Raw genomic sequence first — 26,316 nt, forward strand, 5'->3', positions numbered from 1 at the left:
CTGCATTATATAGGGAATAGGGAGTCACTTGAGACAAACATTCCCATTCATTTTCTGTAACGGTGGGACCGGTGGCCATATTGGGTCTACCCGTAGGACGGAAAGCAAGAAGTATAGCAGGAACTTCAGGATATCAATATGCTTAATTATCAGTCTATGGATTCTATTTCTGTACGAGTATGTAGTTTAAAGTGGAGCCGTTCATCATCTTAGCAACATGGAAACATTTTCTGACAAGCACGCATTTAGATATGGTCATTTTCACATTTTCTTTAATTCATATAATATTTGGGAATGATGTATTATAAGGCATTTGTGAAAATTCTATAGCAATATAGAATGGGAAAGCAGCGGTGTGTTTGGACAATTAATAGACACTGCAGTAAATAAAACCTCATAAAAACATATAGTGTCCAGGACCGGAGTCTAAGCAGACCGATGCACCATAGGTAATCAGAGCTACGGTAGGCCTTTATACAAACAAGCCATTTACCACACAGGCTTGCCATCATTCACTTTGATCTGGACTGTGTGTTTACAGGCAGTTGCAACAGCGTGACTTTAGATCAGTAGAACGCATTCACCAAAAGCCACAAACTACACCTGAATGGATTTCTGCAAACATGTCAACACCATGGGAGTTCTCTTACATTTGGGAACTTTACAGTCCTGTTGATCAAACAACCATGTAGCCTTTCTCTCTCAGTAATGCACATCAACAACAATCATCAACAACAAATGCCAGCCAGTGCCAGATTAACTCAAATCTGACCAAGGAACATTAGATAAGACTTCAAACTTTTTCAGCTAGTTCACCGTCAAATTTGCACTGATAAATAATGGGGAATTGTAGCCCACTCGTCCTTCTGCAGCTTGCCTACAACCAAGCACACAAGCTAACTGGCTAAAATTGGCTAACTTGCTAACTAGCTACTTCTCACCTCACTCTGGCCATTTTACTCACCATAGCAGAGCTGGTTAGCTAGGCTGTTTACATGATATCTAGAGCGTTCGTGACTAACTATAATTTTTTTTTGCCTACGTTTACTGACACCGGTTATATTCAGCAGGTGTTGCGCATTTGTAAATTCATCAGTTATTCTGCACTCTGAGTAGATAGCCAGAGTGAATTTGCAAACACAAGAGATATGCTAACTGGATAACAGTCATTCAAGTTCTTGCTAACTAACCAAATGACTCCTGCATGTCTAGCTGTGTATAGCCACCGAAAAACAAGATGAGGGGAAAAAGTCAGTCACTCACCCACTCCTCCAATGACACTCCTCCTAGCAGCTAGCTAGCTAACGTTAGGCTTTGCGTTTTTAGCTAGCGATGGAAGTAGATGTGCTAGCCTATTAGCCACTTTATGACTGACTTGTGATCATTGCCCTTGCTAGTTTGATTGTATTGACAGCCTTAGTTACATTTGTCCTTTTTTATCCAAAATATTGAGTCATTGAAACGGAAACGGCATCTCGAATGGAGGCAGAAAACAATGTACCAGGCCAATTATGATTTACAACCTGATAGCAATATGTTTTGGACTACTTAAACATGTGTTGGTGAATTATATTAATCCTACTGCATCGAACTGCATTCAACAATGCCGTTGTCTGTCTGTTTCATATCTGCAAAGTAGTTAAAATACTGTCAGTTCCACTTTAAGGACTGTATGATGCTCTCTGAATAATCCCCATATGAATTGCCCCTTGGTGTTGATGCTTTGTATTGATAACGATAATTTGTTTTCTAATATGTTACCACTGTTATGTTTTACTGGGGAGGAGAGAATTCTGCCACAGCTGATAATGAGCAGGTGCTTGTGGTGTGTCAGGTGAACCTCCCCAGTCTCAGAAGTGGTGTGTGTATCTGTGTACACACTATAAACCTCACACATCCTGCCACAGAGAGGATGTGGCTCCGGTTATTATCAAAAGGGGTGTGACTCTAGTCTATTTTGTAGTTTCAACAAATCCCGACTACATCTCACAGTTCAGGCTTGATCTAATGTATCTCTACAGAAACTGTACATCGAGCTCACAGAAAAAAAGCAAACAAAATGTAATTCAAATCATTTATCCAATGTCGAAAAATAACCACAATTTCGGTTAATCGCTCAGCACTAATTCCAGTATATTAGCCCAGTCTTTCCATGTGTGTGTCTGTGTCTGTGTCTTAGTCTGTGTCTTTGTCTGTGTGTGTGTCTGTGTTCCTTCATTAGCACAATCCCTCTCAGAGTCCTGGTGTATAATCAATCTGCTCTCATGTTTAAACCCATTTCATCAAAAGGATCTGACTCACTGGATTCTCTCCACTCGATGACTGATCAAATCTCATCACATCTCATCCTGCTCAAACAAAAAGGCTTTTCTATGCTGCAAATGAGGCTTCAGGCTGAGTCAATCACATATCATCACACCAGTTCAAAGTCAGTGTAGTTACAGAGTGTCCTTGACTGGAGAGACACACAGGCTGTGTCCCAAACGGCACCCTGTTCCCTACATAGTGTAGTGGGGGGGCTTTGACTGTCTGGACTGACTGACTGGACCAGGTCACAGCCAATCAGCTTACTGGTCATTAGTTACTGGTCACCCTGATTTCATGAACAACTCTGGTCTTAATCTGCTAATAGTGTTGGACAGAGAGACAGATAGATGGACTGGGCACCTCACTGACTTACTTACATATACTCTCCGTCATCCTTTGTCCTTTGATGCCCTTTTGACCCTTTGAGCCATCTAGGGGAAGCTCAGTATGACATTTTTACACTGTATACTTAACATACAAAATATATGATTTCCTATACGTGATTATAGCCTCCGGTAGCCCCTCTCATTCACATCATGCACCCTCACATGGACACACATGGAGCAGAGCATCCCCTGCTTAGAGGGAGCATACCCATCTAAAGAGGCTAAAGTTGCTGACTGGGATTAGGTGACAGACTCCATGGCTGTTCCCAGAGTGGGAGGTTGCTTACTGAGAGTAGGTGACAGACTCCATGGCTGTTCCCAGAGTGGGAGGTTGCTGACTGGGATTAGGTGACAGACTCCATGGCTGTTCCCAGAGTGGGAGGTTGCTGACTGAGATTAGGTGACAGACTCCATGGCTGTTCCCAGAGTGGGAGGTTGCTGACTGGGATTAGGTGACAGACTCCATGGCTGTTCCCAGAGTGGGAGGTTGCTGACTGAGATTAGGTGACAGACTCCATGGCTGTTCCCAGAGTGGGAGGTTGCTGACTGGGATTAGGTGACAGACTCCATGGCTGTTCCCAGAGTGGGAGGTTGCTAACTGGGATTAGGTGACAGACTCCATGGCTGTTCCCAGAGTGGGAGGTTGCTGACTGAGATTAGGTGACAGACTCCATGGCAGGTTCCCAGAGTGGGAGGTTGCTGACTGGGATTAGGTGACAGACTCCTGTAGTGCAAAGCAGGAAGTGTCAGGAGCCAGTAGGAAGTCGGGTCTTTGTCTGTGTGTCTGTGGTCAGCCATACCTAATGATTTAAATCAAATCAAATTGTAATTGTCACATGCGCCGAATACAACAGGTGAACAGAGCCCCAGGACCAGCTTGCTTAGGGGGCTCTTCTCCAGGTTAAATTCTCTGTAGGTGGTTTTGTTATGGAAGGTTTGGGAATCGCTTTCTTTTAGATGGTCATGGCTCTTTTCTCAATTTTGATAATTAACTGGAATCGGCCTTATTCTGCTCTGCATACATTCATTTCTGTTTTACGTTGCACACAGATGTTTTTGCAGAATTCTGCATGCAGTGTCTCAATTTGGTGTTTGTCCCATTTTTCAAATTTTTGGTTGGTGAGCGGACCCCAGACCTCACAACCATATAGGGCAATGGGTTCTATAACTGATTCAAGTATGTTTAGCTGGTAATTGGTATGTTTTATTTTATGTTCCTTTTTATGGCATTGAAGGCCTTTGTAATCGTGGTCCTGAAAACTGGACCTTTTTTGGAACACCATTATTTTTGTTTTACTGAGATTTACTGTCAGGGATCAGGTCTGACACCATCTGTGCAGAAGATCTAGGTGCTGCTGTAGGCCCTCCTTGGTTGGGGACAGAAACACCAGATCATCAGCAAACAGTAGACATTTGACTTCAGATTCTAGTAGGGTGAGGCCGGGTGCTGTAGACTGTTCTAGTGCCCTCGCCAATTCATTGATATATGCAGTTGAAGTCGGAAGTTTACATACACCTTAGCCCAATACATTTATTCTCAGTTTTTCAGTATTCCTGACATTTAATCCTCGTAAAAAGTATCTTTTTAAAAGGTGAAATGTAAGAATAATAGTAGAGAGAATGATTTATTCCCAGTGGGTCAGAAGTTTACATAAACTCAATTAGTATGTGGTAGCATTGATTTTAAATTGTTTAACTTGGGTCAAACGTTTCGGGTAGCTTCCACAAGCAGTTTGGTGATTTCTGGCCCATTCCTCCTGACAGAGCTGGTGCACTTTTCGCACCAAAGTGCGTTCATAACCTAGGAGACAGAACATGTATCCTTCCTGAGCAATGTGATGGCTGCGTGGTCCCATGGTGTTTATACCTGTGTACTATTATTTGTACAGATGAACATGGTACCTTCAGGCGTTTGGAAATTGCTCCCAAGGATGAACCAGACTTGTGGAGGTCTACAATTGTTTTTCTAAGGTCTTGGCTGATTTCTTTTGATTTTCTTATGATGTCAAGCAAAGAGGCACTGAGTTTGACGGTATGCCTTGAAATACATCCACAGGTACACCTCCAATTGACTCCAATTAGGTCAATTAGCCTATCAGAAGCTTCTAAAGCCATGACATAATTTTCTTGAATTTTCCATTCTTTTTAAAGGCACTGTCAACTTAGTGTACGCAAACTTCTGACCCACTGGAATTGTGATACAGCGAAATAATCTGTCTGTAAACAATTGTTGGAAAGATTACTTGTATAAAGCACAAAGTAGATGTCCTAACCGACTTGCTAAAACTATAGTTTGTTAACAAGAAATTTGTGGAGTGGTTGAAAAACAAGTTTTCATGACTCCAACCTAAGTGTATATAAACTTCCGATTTCAACTGTATGTTGAAGAGAGTGGGGCTTAAGATGCATCCCTGTCTCACCCCCGGCCCTGTGTAAAGAAATGTGTGTGTTCTTTGCCAATTTTAATACTTGTTGTTTGTGTACATGGATTTTATAATGTTGTATGTTTTTCCCCCAATACCACTTTCCATCAATTTGTATAACAGGCCCTCATGCCAATTTGAGTCAAGCTTTTTTGAAATCAACAATGCGTGAGAAGACTTTGCCATTGTTTTGGCTTATTAGTTTGTCAGTTAGGATGAATACGTGGTCTGTCGAACAGTAATTTCATAAAAAGCCAATTTGACATTTTCTCAGTTCATTGTTTTCGCAGATGAAATATATGAGTCTAATGTTAATGATAATGCAGAGGATTACCCCCCCCCCAACAAAAAAATATATCCCACAGTAGTTATTGGGGTCATACTTGTCTCCACTTTTATGGATTGGAGTGATCAGTCCTTGGCTCCAAATATTGAGGAATATGCCAGTGCTGATGATGTAAAAGAGTTTAAGTTTTGCCAATTGGAATTTGTAGTCTGTATATTTTATATTTTATTTTAGAATACCATCAACCCCACAGGCCTTTTTGGGTTGGAGGGTTTGTATTTTGTCCTGTAGTTCATTCAATGTGATTGGAGAATCCAGTGGGTTCTGTTAGTCTTTAATAGTTGATTCTAAGATTTGTATTTGATCATCTATCTGTTTTTGCTGTTTGTTCTTTGTTATAGAGCCAAAAAGATTGGAGAAGTGGTTTATCCATACATCTCTGTTTTGGATAGATAACTTTTCGTATTGTTGTTTGTTTAGAGTTTTCCAATTTTCCCAGAAATGGTAAGATTCTTTGGATTCTTCAATTACATTGAGCTGATTTCTGACGTGCTGTTCCTTGTATTTCTGTATTGTTTTAGTGATTCACCATGGTGACGGCGTACACTCTGGGTCTCTTTTTCTGTGTCTCCTATCTTTTTGGTTGGATAGGTTTCTCAATTTCTTTCTTAGGTTTTTGCATTATTCATCAAACCATTTGTCGTTGCTGTTAATTTTCTTAGGTTGTCTGCTTGAAATGTTTTGATTTGATAGGGAAGCTGAGAGGTCAAATATACTGTTTAAGGTTACACCTTTCTTGTTCAGGAAATTTTCTAAAAGGGATTGAATTTGTTGTTGCCTAATAGTTTTTTAGTAGATTTACACACTACTTTCATTCCGTCTAGAGCATTTCTTAATATTATTCAGTTCCTCTGGCTTTGATGCTTCATGATTGAGCAAAGCTATGTTAAAGTAGAGTGTGATTTTGCTGTGATCTGATAGAGGTGTCAGTGGACTGACTGTGAAAGCTCTAAGAGACTCTGGGTTGAGGTCAGTGATAAAGTAGTCTACATATGAGCTATAGGTGTGCCGACCATAGGAGTCCCCTCGAAGCCTACAATTGTCTACGTAATACCCAGCATCCTACAGAGCTGCAGGAGTTGTGACCTGTTTTTGTTGGTTATGTTGTCGTAGTTGTGTCTAGGGTGGCATATGGGGAGGGAATGCTGTTTGTTCCCTCCAGGTAGGTCTTTGTCCCCCTTTGTGCTGAGGGTGTCAGTTCTGGCATTTAGGTCGCCAAAGACTAGTACATGTCCCTGAGCCTGGAAATTGTTGATCTCCCACTCTAGGATGGAGAAGATTTCATCATTAAAGTATGGGGATTCTACTGAGGGGGTATAGGTAGCACACATTAGAACATTTTTCTCTTGTTGAGATAATTTCCTTATTAATTTCTAGCCAGATGTAAAATGTTCCTGTTTTTACTAATTTAATAGAGTGGGTTAGGTCTGCTCTATATCAAATTAGCACACCCTCTGAACAGTGTCTATTTTACCATGTAAATCTTGGTGGGGCAACTCCCCCCTTATTTTTTTTAGATGCATGCCAGCAAAGCCACTACACAACAAAACACTAAACAATACATTAATTGCACTATAACAGCAACAAGTGGTGCCCACCACCCAAACGGTGCCTTACCACCGCTACACCTGGCTATCAGCGGAACCTTATCTGGCAACGAAACAGTTCATTCAGCCTCGTTTACTGCCTTTAAAAAAACAGCTGATATGGCTGACCATATCTCCCTGGCATATTACATTATTTATGCAGCAGCATATAAGATATTTTTGGACTCACCTTGTTGTGCACGGTGGTCCTTCGTTGGCATATTTTGTCATCAAAGGAAAAGATTGACAATTCTGAGTTGGAATACCGTTCAAAACTTATTTTCCCACTGCAATGCTTGCGGTTAGCCACCGAAATGTGCAATTTCCAACTTGTGTAATTATTATGTACAATGGCCGATGAGCACCGATACGTTTTATCCATATTTTCTCTTCATTATTTCTCTTCACATGACAAGGATTAAAAAGGATTTGCCAGTACACTTGATTCACGATGACGACTGCTAGCTAAAATTGTAAAAGTAAGATGTTGACATGATCAGTCCAATCAAAGCATGATCTGACATAATTTCTGTGGCCAATGACCTTGAACCTTCTTTGAAGGACACTTTAAATATAACTCTATGGTAGGACCCAAAGGACCAACATTTTGGATGTCTACCATTACAAAAGTACTGAAGCTAGGCGATTGTGCAATGTCCCTATGAGTGAAAGAATACTTAGCCAATCCCGGCGCAATTATGTTATTTTCTGCTGGCTCACCTCACCACCACAGAAAGCACTGAGCAAGACTGAAACACCTGCATTTTGGACCTGACAGAATAGAGATCATGGTTGTATGCGGATTTATTAACTCAATTATATATACATGTATATATATATTTTTTTTTACATTGTTTGCAAGTGACACGTATTAATGGTAAAATAACATGCAAGCCCCCCCCATTTTTAAAAAACAAATATATATATCTATATTTTTTAAATTACAAATAATGTGGGCCTCAAAACAGGTTGAATGACAGGTCGCCACTGCCCCGGAGTCTCTTCTCTGCTTCACATCTGGTAGTTTGCTGGATGGGACTACCAGCTCTCTGTAACCTAGAGGGCAACCATTGGGTCCGTCTCCTTTATACCATGTTTCTTGTAGAATGACAATGTCTGTGTTTCCAATTTATTTGATGAAGTCTGGGTTCTTGCTCTTTAGGCCAACAGCAGATGACCTCAGGCCTGGTATATTCCAGGAAGAGATAGTAAAAGCTTTGTGTTCCATAGTGTTTAGCATTGTTTTTGTGTGGTTTAGGCCCGGACCATCACAGCAGGTGTGAGCAGAGCATGTTGAGCATCTCTTTCTGTCTCTCTCTCTCTATTTCTCTATTTCTCCCTGTCTCTCGCTCCTTCTCTGATATCTGTCTCTCTCTCTGATATCTCTCTCTTCAGGTCTCTGAACGTCTCTGAAATATTTTTTCTTCTCCTCCGCGTGCTGAAAGGAAAACGGTTATCCTCTCCTCTCCTCTCTCACCAGGTATGTCTATCTCTTTCTCTCCCTCATGCTCTCTATCTTTCTCTCTGTATACTTTCTCTGTATATACAGTTGGGAGAACAAGTAAGTATTTGATACACTGCCGATTTTGCAGGTTTTGCTACTTACAAAGCATGTAGAGGTCTGTCATTTTTATCATAGGTACACTTCAACTGTGAGAGACGGAATCTAAAAATCCAGAAAATCACATTGTATGATTTTTAAGTAATTAATTAGCATTTTATTGCATGACATAAGTATTTGATACATCAGAAAAGCAGAACTTAATATTTGATACAGAAACCTTTGTTTTCAATTACAGAGATCATACGTTTCCTGTAGTTCTTGACCAGGTTTGCACACACTGCAGCAGGGATTTTGGCCCACTCCTCCATACAGACTTTCTCCAGATCCTTCAGGTTTCGGGGCTGTCGCTGGGCAATATGGACTTTCAGCTCCCTCCAAAGATTTTCTGGGTTCAGGTCTGAAGACTGGCTAGGCCACTACAGGACCTTGACATGCTTCTTACTGTGCCACTCCTTAGTTGCCCTGGCTGTGTGTTTCGGGTCATTGTCATGCTGGAAGACCCAGACATGACCCATCTTCAATGCTCTTACTGAGGGAAGGAGGTTGTTGGCCAAGATCTCGTGATACATGGCCCCATCCATCCTCCCCTCAATACGGTGCAGTCATGCTGTCCCCTTTGCAGAAAAGCATCCTCAAAGAATGATGTTTCCACCTCCATGCTTCACGGTTGGGATGGTGTTCTTGGGGTTGTACTCATCCTTCTTCTTCCTCCAAACACGGCGAGTGGAGTTTAGACCAAAAAGCTCTATTTTTGTCTCATCAGACCACATGACCTTCTCCCATTCCTCCTCTGGATCATCCAGATGGTCATTGGCAAACTTCAGACGGGCCTGGACATGCGCTGGCTTGAGCAGGGGGACCTTGCGTGAGCTGCAGGATTTTAATCCATGATGGCGTAGTGTGTTACTAATGGTTTTCTTTGAGACTGTGGTCCCAGCTCTCTTCAGGTCATTGACCAGGTCCTGCCGTGTAGTTCTGGGCTGATCCCTCACCTTCCTCATGATCATTGATGCCCCACGAGGTGAGATCTTGCATGGAGCCCCAGACCGAGGGTAATTGACCGTCATCTTGAACTTCTTCCATTTTCTAATAATTGCACCAACAGTTGTTGCCTTCTCACCAAGCAAATAGCCCATCCCAGCCTTGTGCAGGTCTACAATTTTATCCCTGATGTCCTTACACAGCTCTCTGGTCTTGGCCATTGTGGAGAGGTTGGAGTCTGTTTGATTGCAATAAAATGCAATAAAATGCAAATGAATTACTTAAAAATCATACAATGTGATTTTCTGGAATTGTTTTAGATTCCGTCTCTCACAGTTGAAGTGTACCTATGATAACAATTACAGACCTGATTTGTAAGTGGGAAAACTTGCAAAATCGGCAGTGTATCAAATACTTGTTCTCCCCACTGTATTTTATGTATGCGGTTGCAAAAATGCTGTGTCACTGTTACTGTTTCTCAGGCATATGAAGAGTCTCTCTCTCTCTGTAGGGGAGCTACATGAGCTAGCTGCTAGACTGCCACAGCTACAGGGAGCACTGGCATATTGCTGCTCTCCTTTCTCCTCCATCTTTCTCTATCTGCTCATGTGCTTTCTCACAACCTCTCTTCAATTTCTTTCTCACACCCGCTCCTTTACTGCTGTTCAGTGTTTGGGTTTGCGGCAATTATTGAGGATCATTTAGTTGTGGCCAAAGAAAGTATGGTAGTGTACTGTTTGACATTGAGAAGGCCTTTTAAGTGTGTGTGTGTGTGTGTGTGTGTGTGTGTGTGTGTGTGTGTGTGTGTGTGTGTGTGTGTGTGTGTGTGTGTGTGTGTGTGTGTGTGTGTGTGTGTGTGTGTGTGTGTGTGTGTGTGTGTGTGTGCGTGTTAGAGACAGACACTGTGTGCCAAAATGACAGTGAGGGGGACTGACAGCCCAAGTGCAGCCAGGACTTTGTCTAATTGGTGTATGGAGGACGACCGAATACACACAACTCCCTCAAGGTTTAGATCAAACAGCAGGTGAATAGTGTCTTTGTCTTCTGATGGGCTGCTGATATGTTGTAACCACTCATCCCTTCATGTTGAACTGTTCCTTCTGGCTGTTGACATTCAGGCACCTTGTCCTTCATCCACATCTCACACTAAATGCCTGAGCTCTGATTGTCTCTCTCTCTCTCTCTCTCTCTCTCTCTCTCTCTCTCTCTCTCTCTCTCTCTCTCTCTCTCTCTCTCTCTCTCTCTCTCTCTCTCTCTCTCTCTCTCTCTCTCTCTCTCTCTCTCTCTCTCTCTCTCTCTCTCTCTCTCTCTCTCTCTCTCTCTCTCTCTCTCTCAATTCAATTCAATTCAAGGGCTTTATTGGCATGGGAAACACGTGTTAACATTGCCAAAGCAAGTGAGGTAGACAACATACAAAGTGAATATATAAAGTAAAAAAAAAAAATTAACAGTAAACATTACACATACAGAAGTTTAAAAACAGTAAAGACATTACAAATGTCATGTTATATATATATATATATACAATGTACAAATAGTTAAATGACACAAGATAAAATGAATAAGCATAAATATGGGTTGTATTTACAATGGTGTTTGTTCTTCACTGGTTGCCCTTTTCTCGTGGCAACAGGTCACAAATCTTGCTGCTGGCACACTGTGGAATTTCACCCAAAAGATATGGGAGTTTTTCAAAATTGGATTTGTTTTCAAATTCTTTGTGGATCTGTGTAATCTGGGGGAAATATGTCTCTCTAATATGGTCATACATTGGGCAGGAGGTTAGGAAGTGCAGCTCACCTCTCTCTCTCTCTCTCTCTCTCTCTCTCTCTCTCTCTCTCCCTCTATCCCTCCATCCATCCACCCATCATCTCTCTCTCTCTCTCTCTCTCCCTCCCTCTTTCTCTGAGGAGTGAAATCAGCAGTGACATTTCTGATTGACCTATTCCTATTTGTTTAGCCTCTCTCCTTTCAGTCACCCAGCCCCTCTCTGAAGCTGCATAGAGTAGAGGCAGGCAGATGCTGCAACAGCCATGTTTCTTGTTTGTTGTTCTTATTGGAGAACCCATCACAGCAGAGAGAGTAGCACATTTTCCCAGATCAGAACAACAGAATATTTTATTAGAGGACGAGAGGAGAGGGCCAGCCTGCCTGTGTGCATCCATGCATGTGAGTGTGCATGCTTAGGTGCATGTGTGTTGAGTGTGTGTGAGAGAGAGAGACTATGTGTGTGTGTCTGTGCATGCTTCATGCCAGATACACTCCTTATTGACACAACAGCAATTAGACCCTCTGAAGCTGCCTGCTGGTTGTCTGGCAAACCCAAGGGGTGTGTGTGTGTGTGTGTGTGTGTGTGTGTGTGTGTGTGTGTGTGTGTGTGTGTGTGTGTGTGTGTGTGTGTGTGTGTGTGTGTGTGTGTGTGTGTGTGTGTGTGTGTGTGTGTGTGTGTGTGTGTGTGTGTGTGTGTGTGTGTACACAGAGGTAGCCAACCGGTTACTCTGTAGAAACGGAGAGATGGGATTGTCAGCAATTGCAGCAGGGAGAGCAATGATGTAATGTCCTAGAATGGCCCCCTTTTGGTATCCCCCTTTTTCTCCTCCTCTCTCCCTCTCTTTCAGTCTCCCTCTCCCCTTTTCCCTCCTTCTTTATCTCCCCGCCCCATCTTTCTCCATCTCTCTCCCTTTCTAACTCTCTCTCCCTCCCCCTCTTTAATTTTCTCTCTCTCTGCCTCACTCCCTCTCCCTCCCCCTCTTTCATTTTCTCTCTCTCTGCCTCACTCCCTCTCCCTCCCCTCTTTTATTTTCTCTCTCTCTGCCTCACTCCCTCTCCCTCCCCCTCTTTCATTTTCTCTCTCTCTGCCTCACTCCCTCTCCCTCCTGCTTTTTCATTTTCTCTCTCTCTGCCTCACCCCCCCTGCCCTCACCACACACAGTTAAGCAGGAACATGGGTTGCAGCTCTATGCTTCCAGCTAGCTGGTCTGGTACTTCATGGGACGGATGTACTAGGTCTAATACACATCTAAACCCATTCTCCACCTGCTCACCGTCTGTAGGCCTACCCTGTGTGGTCTTTGCTGGAGGCCTGGTGATGGGGTGATATAATTCCATGGGCCTTGTGGTTTGATAATGATTTTATCCCATGGGCCTTGTGGGTTGATGATGATATTATCCCATGGGCTTTGTGGTTTCATAATGATTTTATCCCATGAGCCTTGTGGGTTGATGATGATATTATCCCATGGGCCTTGTGGTTTGATAATGATTTTATCCCATGAGCCTTGTGGGTTGATGATGATATTATCCCATGGGCCTTGTGGGTTGATAATGATATCATCCCATGGGCCTGGTGGGTTGATAATTACATTATCCCATGGGCCTTGTGGGTTGATAATGATATCATCCCATGGGCCTGGTTGGTTGATAATTACATTATCCCATGGACTCCGTGGGTTAATAATAATATCAAGCCTCTGGTGGTAAAGATTACTTCGTAGAGGGAGAGGAAGTCACACTGGGTCATCAAATACAGTACATCATTCCACAGCGTGATCCTAGTGTATGATCCCATGCTGGCTCTGGGTGAGCCACAGAGCTAGGCTACTCCAGGGGAGGCATGCCTGCTGAGGGTGATTAATGATTTGAGGTAATCAAACATAATAATTTATTCTCCTAGCTTAACTATTATAGATCTGCCATGTTTTTTTTTTCTTCCATTAAAAAAATAACTAATACATTTGAATTGGTAGTAAATTGCACTGAACTTCAGTTTTGTGCCCATAGAAATAGAAATGTATAGTAATTCTACTGTAATGGTTGTGCCTTTATCTGGAGTTGTTAACATATTACAAAGGGAAACCCAGCCGTGAGATGCCTAGTGATGCAGAACTACCAAAAGAGCTACACCGAACAAAAATATAAACGCAACATGTAGTGTTTCATGAGCTGAAATAAAAGACCCCAGAAATGTTCCATGTGCACAAAAAAAGCTTATTTATCTAAAATTCTGTGCACAAATTAGTTTACATCCCTGTTAGTGAGCATTTATCCTTTAATCAGCATGATCATCACACAGGTGCACCTTGTGCTGGGGACAATAAAAGGCCACTCTAAAATGTGGAGTTTTGTCACACAACACAATGCCACAAATGTCTTGGGTGAAGCGTGCAATTGACGTGCCGACTGCAGGAATGTCTACCAGAGCTGTTGCCAGAGAATTGAATGTTAAGCCGCCTCCAACATCGTTTTATAGAATTGAGCAGAACACCCAACTGGCCTCGCAACTGTAGACCACTTGTATGGTGAGCGGATTGCTGACAGAGTGCCCCAAGGTGGCAGTGGGGTTTTGGTATGGGCAGGCATAAGCTACGGACAATGAACACAATTGCATTTTATTGATGCCAATTTGAATGCACAGAAATAACTTGACAAGATCCTCAGGCCCATTGTGAGGCCCATTTGTTTTAAATCTGTAAGCAACAGATGCGTATCGGTATTCCCAGTCATGTGAAATCCATCAATTAGCGCCTAATGAATATAATTTAATTAACTGATTTCCTCATATGAACTGTAACTCAGAAATTGAAGCATGTTGTGTTTATATTTTTGTTCAGTATAAATACCTTTTATGCTCACTTTGAGTACAACACAGTCTTGTGTGAAAGCACCTGTTGTTCCGGAGGACTGTGATCTCACCCTCCATGGCCATTGTGATGCCATTCAGAGTGTCTTGAAGTCAATAAAACCGGCTATAATAGCTGATGTTCATAGCTAGCTAGCTAATATTGACATGTAACAGTCATGTGTTTAACAGTACATTTCTTCAATGTCTTGGGGATGAATGATTAATTGGTGGAAGCAATTAAAACCACTGTTCTGAACTAATATTTTCACCAAATGAAATACTAAAGTTACATTAATAATTCTAAATTAAGCATATAGGAATACCTAAACAGAGTAAATCCTACTCATTTAAAATGAAATATCTTATGTAAACAAACACACCAGCCAAAGTTTTAATCAGGTTTTGGAGTCATCTAAGGCAACATGCTTCAGATTCATCCTAAGGAGTCTAACAGTGCAAACAAGTAGCTTTCTGCAGTTCAAAGGCAAAGAAAGATCAATTTGTCTTTTCTTCTTCAGAGAGAGAGATCCCTATCCTCCTCCGCCACATTGTAAATTCATGAGCCCTGAGATTTCCTGAAAAAAAAATGCAGGTTCACTTTAACCTCGGCCCCCCTGCGGGCTTCTTTTTACATGGTCTGACAGGTGGCTGCTGGGAGAAGCGGTCCTGACAGGTGGCTGCTGGGAGAAGCGGTCCTGACAGGTTTGCTGCTGGGAGAAGTGGTCCTGACAGGTGGCTGCTGGGAGAAGGGGTCCTGGGGGGATAAGCAGTGTGTGTGTATTTTTGTTAGTGCATGTGTGGGTGTTCATTATGTGAATTATGGATGAGGTTAAGGCAGTGGTAGATAGAAACTTCAAGTTAGGGAAGGAGGAGGATGTCTACTTCCACTGTCCCCTCATGGAGTCTTGTTAGAAACTGTAATAGTGAGCAAAAGTTGTTCCTTTTCTCAGAAACTGTAGCAACCGCACTACAAACCACCATCACCACCATTTCAAATGTTTTATTTTTTTATTTAACCTTTATTTAACTTGATAAGTCCATTAAGAACAAATTATTATTCACAATGACAGCCTACCAGAAGGTGAAAGGCCTCCTTCGGGGACGGGCGCTGGGATAAAAAAATCACAGCACTAAACATGGTACGAATATTATTAGGCACAGACAACAGCACAAAGGGCAAGACGGTAGAGACGGTAGAGACAACAATACATCACGCAAAGTAGCCACAACTGTCAGTAAGAGTGTCCATGGTTGAGTCTTTGAATGAAGAGACTGAGATAAAACTGTCCAGTTTGAGTGTTTGTTGCAGCTCGTTCCAGTCGCTAGCTGCAGCGAACTGAAAAGACGAGTAACCCAGGGATGTGCGTGCTTCAGGGACCTTTAACAGAATGAGGATGAGGGCTGCAGTAGAGATCTCAGATAGGGGGGATTGAGGCCAGTACCACCACCAACACTACTCCCCCTGGGATGCGGCACTACTGGCAATAGCATGTAGCTAACGTTAAAGGACTCAGTGGAGATGTGTCCAGTACAACAAGGGCAAGCCCTGTAAAAGCCCTTATGATCTTTTAACCTTGTTTATATTCATAAACTGCAGTAGAGCACTAACACAACAGTACCTACATTACCGTTACCTTTTATATCACATAAAAACAGCCAAGCATGAGATGTTACGCTAGTTGTCCCCATTGTATTAACTATAGCATCTTCTACTATTCTGTAGGACGTGTTGGCAGCTGTTCATATGAAAGCCTGAATGACACATTTTCATTACATTTAAATAGGTCCTGGGGCCCCACCTGGGTGCACATTTCGCCCTAGTACTACACAGCTGATTCAAATAACCAACTCATCATCGAGCTTTGATTATTGGAATCTGCTGTGTAGTGCTAGTGCAAAAACCAAAATGTGCACCCGGGGGGTTTAAACCCTGACATTGGGAAACCCTGGTTTAAGCCGTAGGATCTCTCAGGATGAAAGCGAGGACAAGTGTGTGAGGGAAACACATGTCGCCTGGCATGTATAGACCTGGCAAACAGAGTGTGAGTGTGTCCCTCAGAGTAGCGTATGTAAGATCACTGCAATAGAGAGGAGGGTGAGACAGCAGTTCACAGGGTGATGCTGGGTGTATGCTAACAACCATCTGCCTTATTCCTACGGCAAGATACACTGCTAAAGGGATGAGTCAACACACACACACACGTTTGTTTTACTATCCTAACAATACATTCCCATTCAAAATCCTATTTTCCCAAACCTAACCTTAACTTCTAACCCCAATTCTAACCCTATCTCTTAACTTAACCCTACTTCTAACCCTAATTCGAACCCTATCTCTTAACTTAACCCTACTTCTAACCCTAATTCTAACCCTATCTCTAAACCTAACCCATAAGCCTAAAATAGCAATTTCCCTTGTGAGGTCCGGTGAAATGTCCCCACTTATCCAACTTTTACTTGTTTTATTATCCTTGTTAGGACTTCTGGTCCCCACAAGGATCGTAAAACCAAAAACACACAGAAAACAACCGAGCCACACCCCGAGTGGTCAGAGTAGAGAGACTCATTTAGATGCTGCACACTCTGAAACTCATATAATGACATCCTGAACAGAGCCGTGGCAGAACCAGAGAGAGAGAGAGAGAGAAATAGAGAAAGCTCTGTGAGCGCAGGCTATTGCTGGCGTCTTTAGCAGACAAAAGGAGTTGGCAAGACAGCAGAAATAGGGACCAGGCTGAGTTGAGTCTAGTACATTACCAAGAACCCACAGCGCCTGGAGTGGGTTATTGTGTAATGTACTGTGTGTAGCTAGCTGTGTACTTATTCTGTATGTTTGATCAGTGAACATATTGTCTGTCTGAGAGTCTGTTCATGACTGTATGACTCAATGCTTATGTGTGTTGCTGGTGTTCTGCTTTTACTTTATTCCCACTTTGTCCTGCTATAAGCTCCGGGACTTTACGGCTCGGCTCTCTCTCATCCAGAACCATTTTGATGGTCTTTGTGATGGGATCGGACCCCGGTCCATCCTCTCTCTGTTTGTTTGTGTGTGTGTGTGTCCATGTGAAGTGGGAGTGGATGGGACTGAGGATGGGCCAGTCTCCCGTGCTGACTATGATCCTGGCATAGGATAGGATGGCTGTCTCTCAGAGGGGATGGGATTGGTATTGATGAACTCAAATCAAATCAAATTTTATTTGTCACCTACACATGGTTAGCAGATGTTAATGAAAGTGTCGCGAAATGCTTGTGCTTCTAGTTCCGACAATGCAGTAATAACCAACGAGTAATCTGACCTAACAATTCCACAACTACGACCTTATACACACAAGTGTAAAGGGATAAAGAATATGTACATAAAGATATATGAATTAGTGATGGTACAGAACGGCATCGGCAAGATGCAGTAGATGATATAGAGTACAGTATATACATATGAGATGAGTAATGTAGAGTATGTAAACATTATATTAAGTGCCATTGTTTAAAGTGGCTAGTGATACATTTTTTTCATCAATTTCCATTATTAAAGTGGCTGAAGTTGAGTCAGTATGTTGGCAGCAGCCACTCAATGTTAGTGGTGGCTATATAACAGTCTGATGGCCTTGAGATAGAAGCTGTTTTTCAGTCTCTCGGTCCCTGCTTTGTTGCACCTGTAATGACCTCGTCTTCTGGATGATAGTGGGGTGAACAGGCAGTGGCTCCGGTGGTTGTTGTCCTTGATGATCTTTATGGCCTTCCTGTAACATCGGGTGGTGTAGGTGTCCTGGAGGGCAGGTAGTTTGCCCCCGGTGATGCGTTGTGCAGATCTCACTACCCTCTGGAGAGCCTTACGGTTGTGGGCGGAGCGCTGCTGTCCCTTCTTCACAACGCTGTCTGTGTGGATGGACCAATTTGTCCGTGATGTGTATCCGTGATGTGTATCAACTTAAAACGTACTACCCTCTCCACTACTATCCCGACAATGTGGATAGGGGGGTGCTCCCTCTGCTGTTTCCTGAAGTCCACAATCATCTCCTTTGTTTTGTTGACGTTGAGTGTGAGGTTATTTTCCTGACACCACACTCCGAGGGCCCTCACCTCCTCCCTGTCGGCTGTCTCGTCATTGTTGGTAATCAAGCCTACCACTGTAGTGTCGTCCGCAAACTTGATGATTGAGTTGGAGGGGTGCATGGCCACGCAGTCGTGGTTGAACAGGGAGTACAGGAGAGGGCTCAGAACGCACCCTTGTGGGGCCCCAGTGTTGAGGATCAGCGGGGTGGAGATGTTGTTACCTACCTACACCACCTGGGGGCGGCCCATCAGGAAGTCCAGTACCCAGTTGCACAGGGCGGGGTCAAGACCTACGGCCTCGAGCTTGATGACGAGTTTGGAGGTTCATTTGTATATGTATATTATATGTATGTATATTAATGTATATTAATATGGTGTTAAATGCTGAGCTGTAGTCGATGAACAGCATTCTCACATAGGTATTCCTTTTGTCTAGGTGGGCAGTGTGCAGTGTGGTTGCGATTGCATTGTCTGTGGACCTATTGGTGGGGTAAGCAAATTGGAGTGGGTCTAGGGTGTTAGGTAGGGTGGAGGTGATATGGTCCTTGACTAGTCTCTCAAAGCACTTCATGAAGACATTAGCTGGTTGGTTTTAACAAGACACTACAGTACCAGACGACAACCCACACTACACAACATGCCATCCAGGGAACTAGGGTGACTGACGAAACAGTCACTGTAGTTATCACATTTTAGGTAAGACCCAGATGCAGTCAGTGTCTAAGAAACAAAAGTTTAATTCCAAAACAGGGGCAGGCAAACAACAGGTCAAGGCAGGCAGTGGTCATTAATCCAGAGAGGGTGTAACAAAACGAACTGGCAGCAGACAAACAGAGAACACAGGTATAAATACACAGGGGATAATGGGGAAGATGGGCAACACCTGGAGGTGGGTGGAGGCAAGCACAAAGACAGGTGAAACAGATCAGGGTGTGCCAGTAATCAACTGGGCTGGTGGAAGAAATAGTCACTGTAATTTATGCTCATGATCAACTGGGCCGGCTGAAGAAACACTGTGATTCATGATCAACTAGGCCGGCTGAAGAAACAGTCAATATAATTAATGCTCATGATCAACTGGGCTGGCTGAAGAAACAGTCGCTGTAATTCATGCTCATGATCTAATCTACTGTTTGTTTCTTTCTAACTTCTGGGAGGGAAATAAATATTTTGCCAATATATGAAATAAACAAACACAAGGTTTCTGGACTGCACTCAATAAGGGGGAATCTTTTGGATTAGAACCTTGTTCGTTCTCTTTCTCTCTCTTTTTTTCTCTCCCTCTCTCCCTTTCATTCCCCCTATCTCCTCCTCTCTTTCTCTCTGTTTGTAAATGTACACACTTCACTGTCGATACAGTGCTTGAGTGTGTGTGTGTGTCTATGTACCATAGTATATTAGTCCCAGTCTTAAGTAAACTTATTCACCCTTTCTCCTTTCCAGGTGTGAATAGGTTGTTCCTTGGTATCGTCTTTCCTTGGTCATCTCTGTCCTGTCCTGTACCGTACTTCTGAAGATAAGAGGCCTCTGTCTGCACCGACCTCAAATCACCACCTCGAGTCTCACACTGCCTTACCAGGTAGACCAATCTGTACTCTGCTGCTCAATGGTTTCCACAGTCTTTAATTGAGATGATCAGAGAGGAGACAGAGGAAAAGACACACACAGAGAGAGAGAGAGAGAGAGAGAGAGAGAGAGAGAGAGAGAGAGAGAGAGAGAGAGAGAGAGAGAGAGAGAGAGAGAGAGAGAGAGAGAGAGAGAGAGAGAGAGAGAGAGAGAGAGAGAGAGAGAGAGAGAGAGAGAGAGAGAGAGAGAGAGAGAGAGAGAGAGAGAGAGAGAGAGAGAGAGAGAGAGAGAGAGAGAGACAGACATGGAGAGGGACAGACATGGAGAGGGACAGACATGGAGAGGGAGAGGGACAGACATGGAGAGGGAGAGGGACAGACATGGAGAGGGAGAGGGACAGACATGGAGAGGGAGAGGGACAGACATGGAGAGGGAGAGGGACAGACATGGAGAGGGAGAGGGACAGACATGGAGAGGGAGAGGGACAGACATGGAGAGGGAGAGGGACAGACATGGAGAGGGAGAGGGACAGACATGGAGAGGGAGAGGGACAGACATGGAGAGGGAGAGGGACAGACATGGAGAGGGACAGACATGGAGAGGGACAGACATGGAGAGGGACAGACATGGAGAGGGACAGACATGGAGAGGGACAGACATGGAGAGGGACAGACATGGAGAGGGACAGACATGGAGAGGGACAGACATGGAGAGGGACAGACATGGAGAGGGACAGACATGGAGAGGGACAGACATGGAGAGGGACAGACATGGAGAGGGACAGACATGGAGAGGGACAGACATGGAGAGGGACAGACAGAGAGAGCGAGACAAATGGCTGTGTGTCTTTGGCTGTGTGTCTCTGGCTGTGTGTGGGTGGGTGTATGTGGGTGGGTGGATGTATGTGTGAGTGTCGGTTGTTTCTGTTGCCTTCCCAATGCTAGGAGCCACGTGTTTGCCGAGTGTAGGAGGGAAGAGAAGAAAAGAGCTGCTCTACCAGAGAAAATGAATGTGACGCACGACCATGAAACCTAAACAAAACAAAAAAACATTATGTACACTCTCTCCCTCTTTCTCTCTCTCTTTGTTATTCACAGGCTGGCATTTTCTGCTTAGCTCTGTGCTTGCTTGTGTTTGTTAGTCTTTGTGTGTGCTTCTGTGCGTGTGAGTGTGTGTTTGTGTGTGCGTCTGTGAATATGTACAGTATGTGTGTGTGTGTGCACGCACACTCTTACTTGTCGGTGTGTGTGTGCATGCATGGGCTGTACTCTGATGGCCAGCACAACCGTCTCTGATGGGTAGACATCCAGCTGTGATAATGTGTACAGAAAGACTTTAGAGCAGTTCCACTCAGTTCCCACGCACACAGAGCAGACTTTAGAGCAGTTCCCCTCAGTTCCCACGCACACAGAGCAGACTTTAGAGCAGTTCCCCTCAGTTCCCACGCACACAGAGCAGACTTTAGAGCAGTTCCCCTCAGTTCCCATGCACACAGAGCAGACTTTAGAGCAGTTCCCCTCAGTTCCCACGCACACAGAGCAGACTAGAGCAGTTCCACTCAGTTCCCACGCACACAGAGCAGACTTTAGAGCAGTTCCACTCAGTTCCCACGCACACAGAGCAGACTTTAGAGCAGTTCCACTCAGTTCCCACGCACACAGAGCAGACTTTAGAGCAGTTCCCCTCAGTTCCCACGCACACAGAGCAGACTTTAGAGCAGTTCCCCTCAGTTCCCACGCACACAGAGCAGACTTTAGAGCAGTCCCCCTCAGTTCCCACGCACACAGAGCAGACTTTAGAGCAGTTCCCCTCAGTTCCCACGCACACAGAGCAGACTAGAGCAGTTCCACTCTGTTCCCACGCACACAGAGCAGACTTTAGAGCAGTTCCACTCAGTTCCCACGCACACAGAGCAGACTTTAGAGCAGTTCCACTCAGTTCCCACGCACACAGAGCAGACTTTAGAGCAGTTCCCCTCAGTTCCCACGCACACAGAGCAGACTTTAGAGCAGTTCCCCTCAGTTCCCACGCACACAGAGCAGACTTTAGAGCAGTTCCCCTCAGTTCCCACGCACACAGAGCAGACTTTAGAGCAGTTCCCCTCAGTTCCCACGCACACAGAGCAGACTTTAGAGCAGTTCCCCTCAGTTCCCACGCACACAGAGCAGACATTTGAGCAGTTCCCCTCAGTTCCCACGTACACAGAGCAGACTTTAGAGCAGTTCCCATCAGTTCCCACGCACACAGAGCAGACTTTAGAGCAGTTCCACTCAGTTCCCATGCACACAGAGCAGACTTTAGAGCAGTTCCCCTCAGTTCCCACGCACACAGAGCAGACTTTTGAGCAGTTCCCCTCAGTTCCCACGTACACAGAGCAGACTTTAGAGCAGTTCCCCTCAGTTCCCACTCAAACAGAGCAGACTTTAGTGTAGTTCCCCTCAGTTCCCACAGAGCAGACAGCAGAGTTCCCACGCACACAGAGGCAGACTTTAGAGCAGTTCCCCTCAGTTCCCACGCACACAGAGCAGACTTTAGAGCAGTTCCCCTCAGTTCCTACGCACACAGAGCAGACTTTAGAGCAGTTCCCCTCAGTTCCCACGCACACAGAGCAGACTTTAGAGCAGTTCCCCTCAGTTCCCACACACACAGAGCAGACTTTAGCAGGGTGACAGAGGGCAGACATTCTCCATCTCTACCCCCTTCAGTCATCACTTTGAAGGCCCTGCCTCTGTCTCGCTGAAAGACCAAACCAGCTACATACTACCCCAAGCTCTCCAAGAGTGTGTGTGTGTGTTTGTGTTGGTGTGTGTGTGTGAGAGGGAGAGAGAATGTGTGTGTCTCAACTTATTTGTATGTATTTGGCTATGCGATGCACTTGTAGTGCGTTACACAAAACCAAGCCAGTAATATTTGTTAGAACTATGTAAATGACCAACAGTTTAACACATGAAGTGATTTAGGTGTTTTAATGACACTAAGACAGAGAAACTTTAGTCCCCCTCTCTCTCTCTCTCTCTCTCTCTCTCTCTCTCTCTCTCTCTCTCTCTCTCTCTCTCTCTCTCTCTCTCTCTCTCTCTACAAAAGTGAAATAAACAATAAAAAAATGTACAGTAAACATTACACAAGTTCCAAAAGAATAAATACATTTCAAATGTCATAAACATAAAAATAGGTGGTACTTAAAATGTTGTTTGTTCTTCACTGGTTGCTCTTTTCTTGTGGCAACAGGTCACACATCTTGCTGCTGTGATTGCACACTGTTATTTCACCCAATTTGTTTGGATTTTATAATGTCCTATGTTTTTCCACCAACACCATTTTCCATCAATTTGTATAGCAGGCCCTCGTATTTTGTCCTGTAGTTCATTCAATGTGATTGGAGAATCCAGTGGGTTATGAGGCAGCTCGGGACAGAGGGAAAGCTCGGGAGTGAGAGAAAGCTCGGGAGTGAGAGAAAGCTCGGGAGTGAGAGAAAGCTTGGGAGTGAGAGGAAGCTCGGGAGTGAGAGGAAGCTCTGGAGTGAGAGGAAGCTCGGGAGTGAGTGGAAGCTCGGGAGTGAGTGGAAGCTCAGGAGTGAGAGGAAGCTCAGGAGTGAGAGGAAGCTCAGGCAGGTAGATAGATCTACCAGATCCTGGCTGGCTGGTGGTTTCAGCAGATCCTGGCTGACTGGCAGATCCTGGCTGTCTGGCAGATCCTGGCCGACTGGCAGATCTGGCAGATCCCGGCTGACTGGCGGATCTGGAATAGTCTGGTTGACTGGCGGATCCTGGCAGACTGAAAGATCTGGCTGCTCCATGCTGACTGGCGGCTCTGGCTGCTCCCTGTAGGCTGACAACTCTGGCGGCTTCTTACAGACTAGCAGCTCTGGCGGCTCCGTGCAGACTGACAGCTCCTTGCAGACTGGCAGCTCCTTGCAGACTGGCAGCTCCTTGCAGACTGGCAGCTCTGGCTGCTTCATGCAGACTGACAGCTCTGGCTGCTTCATGCAGACTGACAGCTCTGACTGCTCCATGCAGACTGACAGCTCTGACTGCTCCATGCAGGCTGGTAACTCTGGCTGCTCCATGCAGGCTGGCAGCACCTTGCAGACTGGCGACTCCTTGCAGACTGGCAGCTCTGGCTGCTTCATGCAGACTGACAGCTCTGACTGCTCCATTCAGGCTGGCAGCTCTGGTTGCTCCATGCAGGCTGGCAGCACCTTGCAGACTGGCAGCTCCTTGCAGACTGACAGCTCTGGCTGCTCCATGCAGACTGACAGCTCTGGCTGCTCCATGTAGAATGGCAACTCTGGCTGCTCCATGCAGACTGACAGCTCTGGCTGCTCCATGCAGACTGGCAGCTCTGGCTGCTCCATGTAGACTGACAGCTCTGGCTGCTCCATGCAGACTGAGAGCTCTGGCTGCTCCATGTAGACTGGCAGCTCTGGCTGCTCTGAACAGGCAGGAGACTCCAGCAGCGCTGTAGAGGAGGAAAGCTCTGGCAGCGCTGAACAGGCGGGAGACTCCAGCAGCGCTGTAGAGGAGGAAGGCTCTGGCTGCGCTTAACAGGCGGGAGACTCCGGCAGTGCAGGAGAGGAGAAAAGCTCCGACAGTGCTGGAGAGGCGAGGCGCACTGTAGGCCTGATGCGTGGTGCTGGTACTGGTGGTACTGGACCGAGGACACGCACAGGAAGCCTGGTGCGGGGAGCTTCTACCGGAGGGCTGGTGTGTGGAGGTGGCACAGGATGGGCTAGACCGTGAAGGCGTACTGGAGATCTTGAGAGCAGTGCTGGCACAGGACGTGCAAGGCTAGGGATGTGCACAGGAGGCCTGATGCGTGAGGCTGGCACCAACTTAATATAATAATAATAATATATGCCATTTAGCAGACGCTTTTATCCAAAGCGACTTACAGTCATGTGTGCATACATTCTACGTATTGGTGGTCCCGGGGATCGAACCCACTACCCTGGCGTTACAAGCGCCATGCTCTACCAACTGAGCTACAGAAGGACCACACTTCACCAGCCGACTAACACGCACCTCAGGACGAGTATGGAGCGCTGACCCATTTAAGTCATTTGATGACCCAGGTGCCATCAAATCCCGACACGTTCCGTCGGGCGAATTCCATGCAAAAAGCACCAACACAGCAACTCCCTCATTTCTCCCTCCTCCAATTTCCCCATTAACTCCTTCACAGTCTCTGCTTCGCTCACCTCCAACACCGGCTCTGGTTCTGGTCTCCTCCTTGGCTCCTCACGATAAACAGGGAGAGTTGGCTCAGGTCTGACTCCTGACTCTGCCACATTCTCCCTGAGCCCCCCGAATTTTTTTGGGGCTGACTCTCAGGCTTCCATCCGCGTCGCCGTGCTGCCTCCTCATACCAGCGCCTCTCCGCTTTCTTCGCCTCCTGTGTTCTTCCTTGGGGCGGCGATATTCTCCAGGCTGAGACCAGGGTCCTTTACCGTCCAGTTCGTCCTCCCATGTCCATCTCTCCTGTGGCTCCTGCCTGTTGACACGCTGCTTGGTCCGTTGGTGGTGGGTGATTCTGTAACGGTTTTCTAGGTGTGGTGAAGGAGAGTCGGACCAAAACGCAGCGTGTAGATTGCGATCTATGTTTAATGAACAAAAAATGTAACACGAATCTAAAATACAAACACTACAAAACAAAGAACGTAATGAAAACCGAAACAGCCTATACTAGTGAAAACTAACACAGACAGGAACAAGGACACTAAGGACAATCACCCACGACAAACTCAAAGAATATGGCTGCCTAAATATGGTTCCCAATCAGAGACAACGATAAACACCTGCCTCTGATTGAGAACCACTCCAGACAGCCATTGACTTTGCTAAATAACCCACTAAGCTACAATTCCAATACCACCACCAAAACCCCAAGACAAACACACCACAATACAAAAACCCCATGCCACACCCTGGCCTGACCCAATACATGAAGATAAATACAAAATACTTCGACCAGGGCCTGACACAGGAGGACATTTTTCTCTGTTGAGATAATTTCTTTATTAATTTCTAGACAGATTTGAGGTCAGTGTTAAGGTGGTCTACAATACTACTGCCAAAGGATGAGCTGTAGGTGTACCTACCATAGGAGTCTACTTGAAGCCTACCATTGACTATGTGCAGATCCAGCGAGTGACAGAGCTGCAGGAGTTGGGACCCGTTTTTGTTGGTTGTTTTGTCATAGTTGTGTCTACAATGTAAAAACTTTAAACTGAGCCATGTTGGTTTCAAAAGCTGTCATGTTGGTTTCAAAAGCTGTCTCTTCCAAATGAAAATGTATCATTTTAATTTAATGAGCCATTCACAGTTTCACTGCAACAGCCGACTGTACTTAGACTTGCCTGGCGTAATCTTTGAGACAAGCCTATGCACTGGCAGGTTCAACCAGCTTAATCTTCATGACTCATGTTCAAACTTAGACGTCAAACAGTATCAAGGTTCTGGTCTAATGCTTCTCAGAATGTTAGGC

The 26,316-nt window shown here is 44.9% G+C and overlaps 1 protein-coding gene across 8 annotated transcripts in view; it reads left to right on the top strand.

Moving 5' to 3' along the window:
- LOC124047254 (microtubule-associated protein 2-like) overlaps nucleotides 1-26,316 on the top strand; it is a 169,913-nt gene that overhangs the window by 43,825 nt on the left and 99,772 nt on the right. For all 8 annotated transcript variants that reach the window (XM_046367785.1, XM_046367786.1, XM_046367787.1 and 5 more), the window contains exons 2-3: nucleotides 8,444-8,528; nucleotides 19,711-19,846. The gene's annotated coding sequence lies outside the window, so the exon portion shown is untranslated. The remainder of the gene's footprint in view (nucleotides 1-8,443; nucleotides 8,529-19,710; nucleotides 19,847-26,316) is intronic.

Source organism: Oncorhynchus gorbuscha, linkage group LG01 (assembly GCF_021184085.1).
Source record: "Oncorhynchus gorbuscha isolate QuinsamMale2020 ecotype Even-year linkage group LG01, OgorEven_v1.0, whole genome shotgun sequence".
Lineage (NCBI taxonomy): Eukaryota > Metazoa > Chordata > Actinopteri > Salmoniformes > Salmonidae > Oncorhynchus > Oncorhynchus gorbuscha.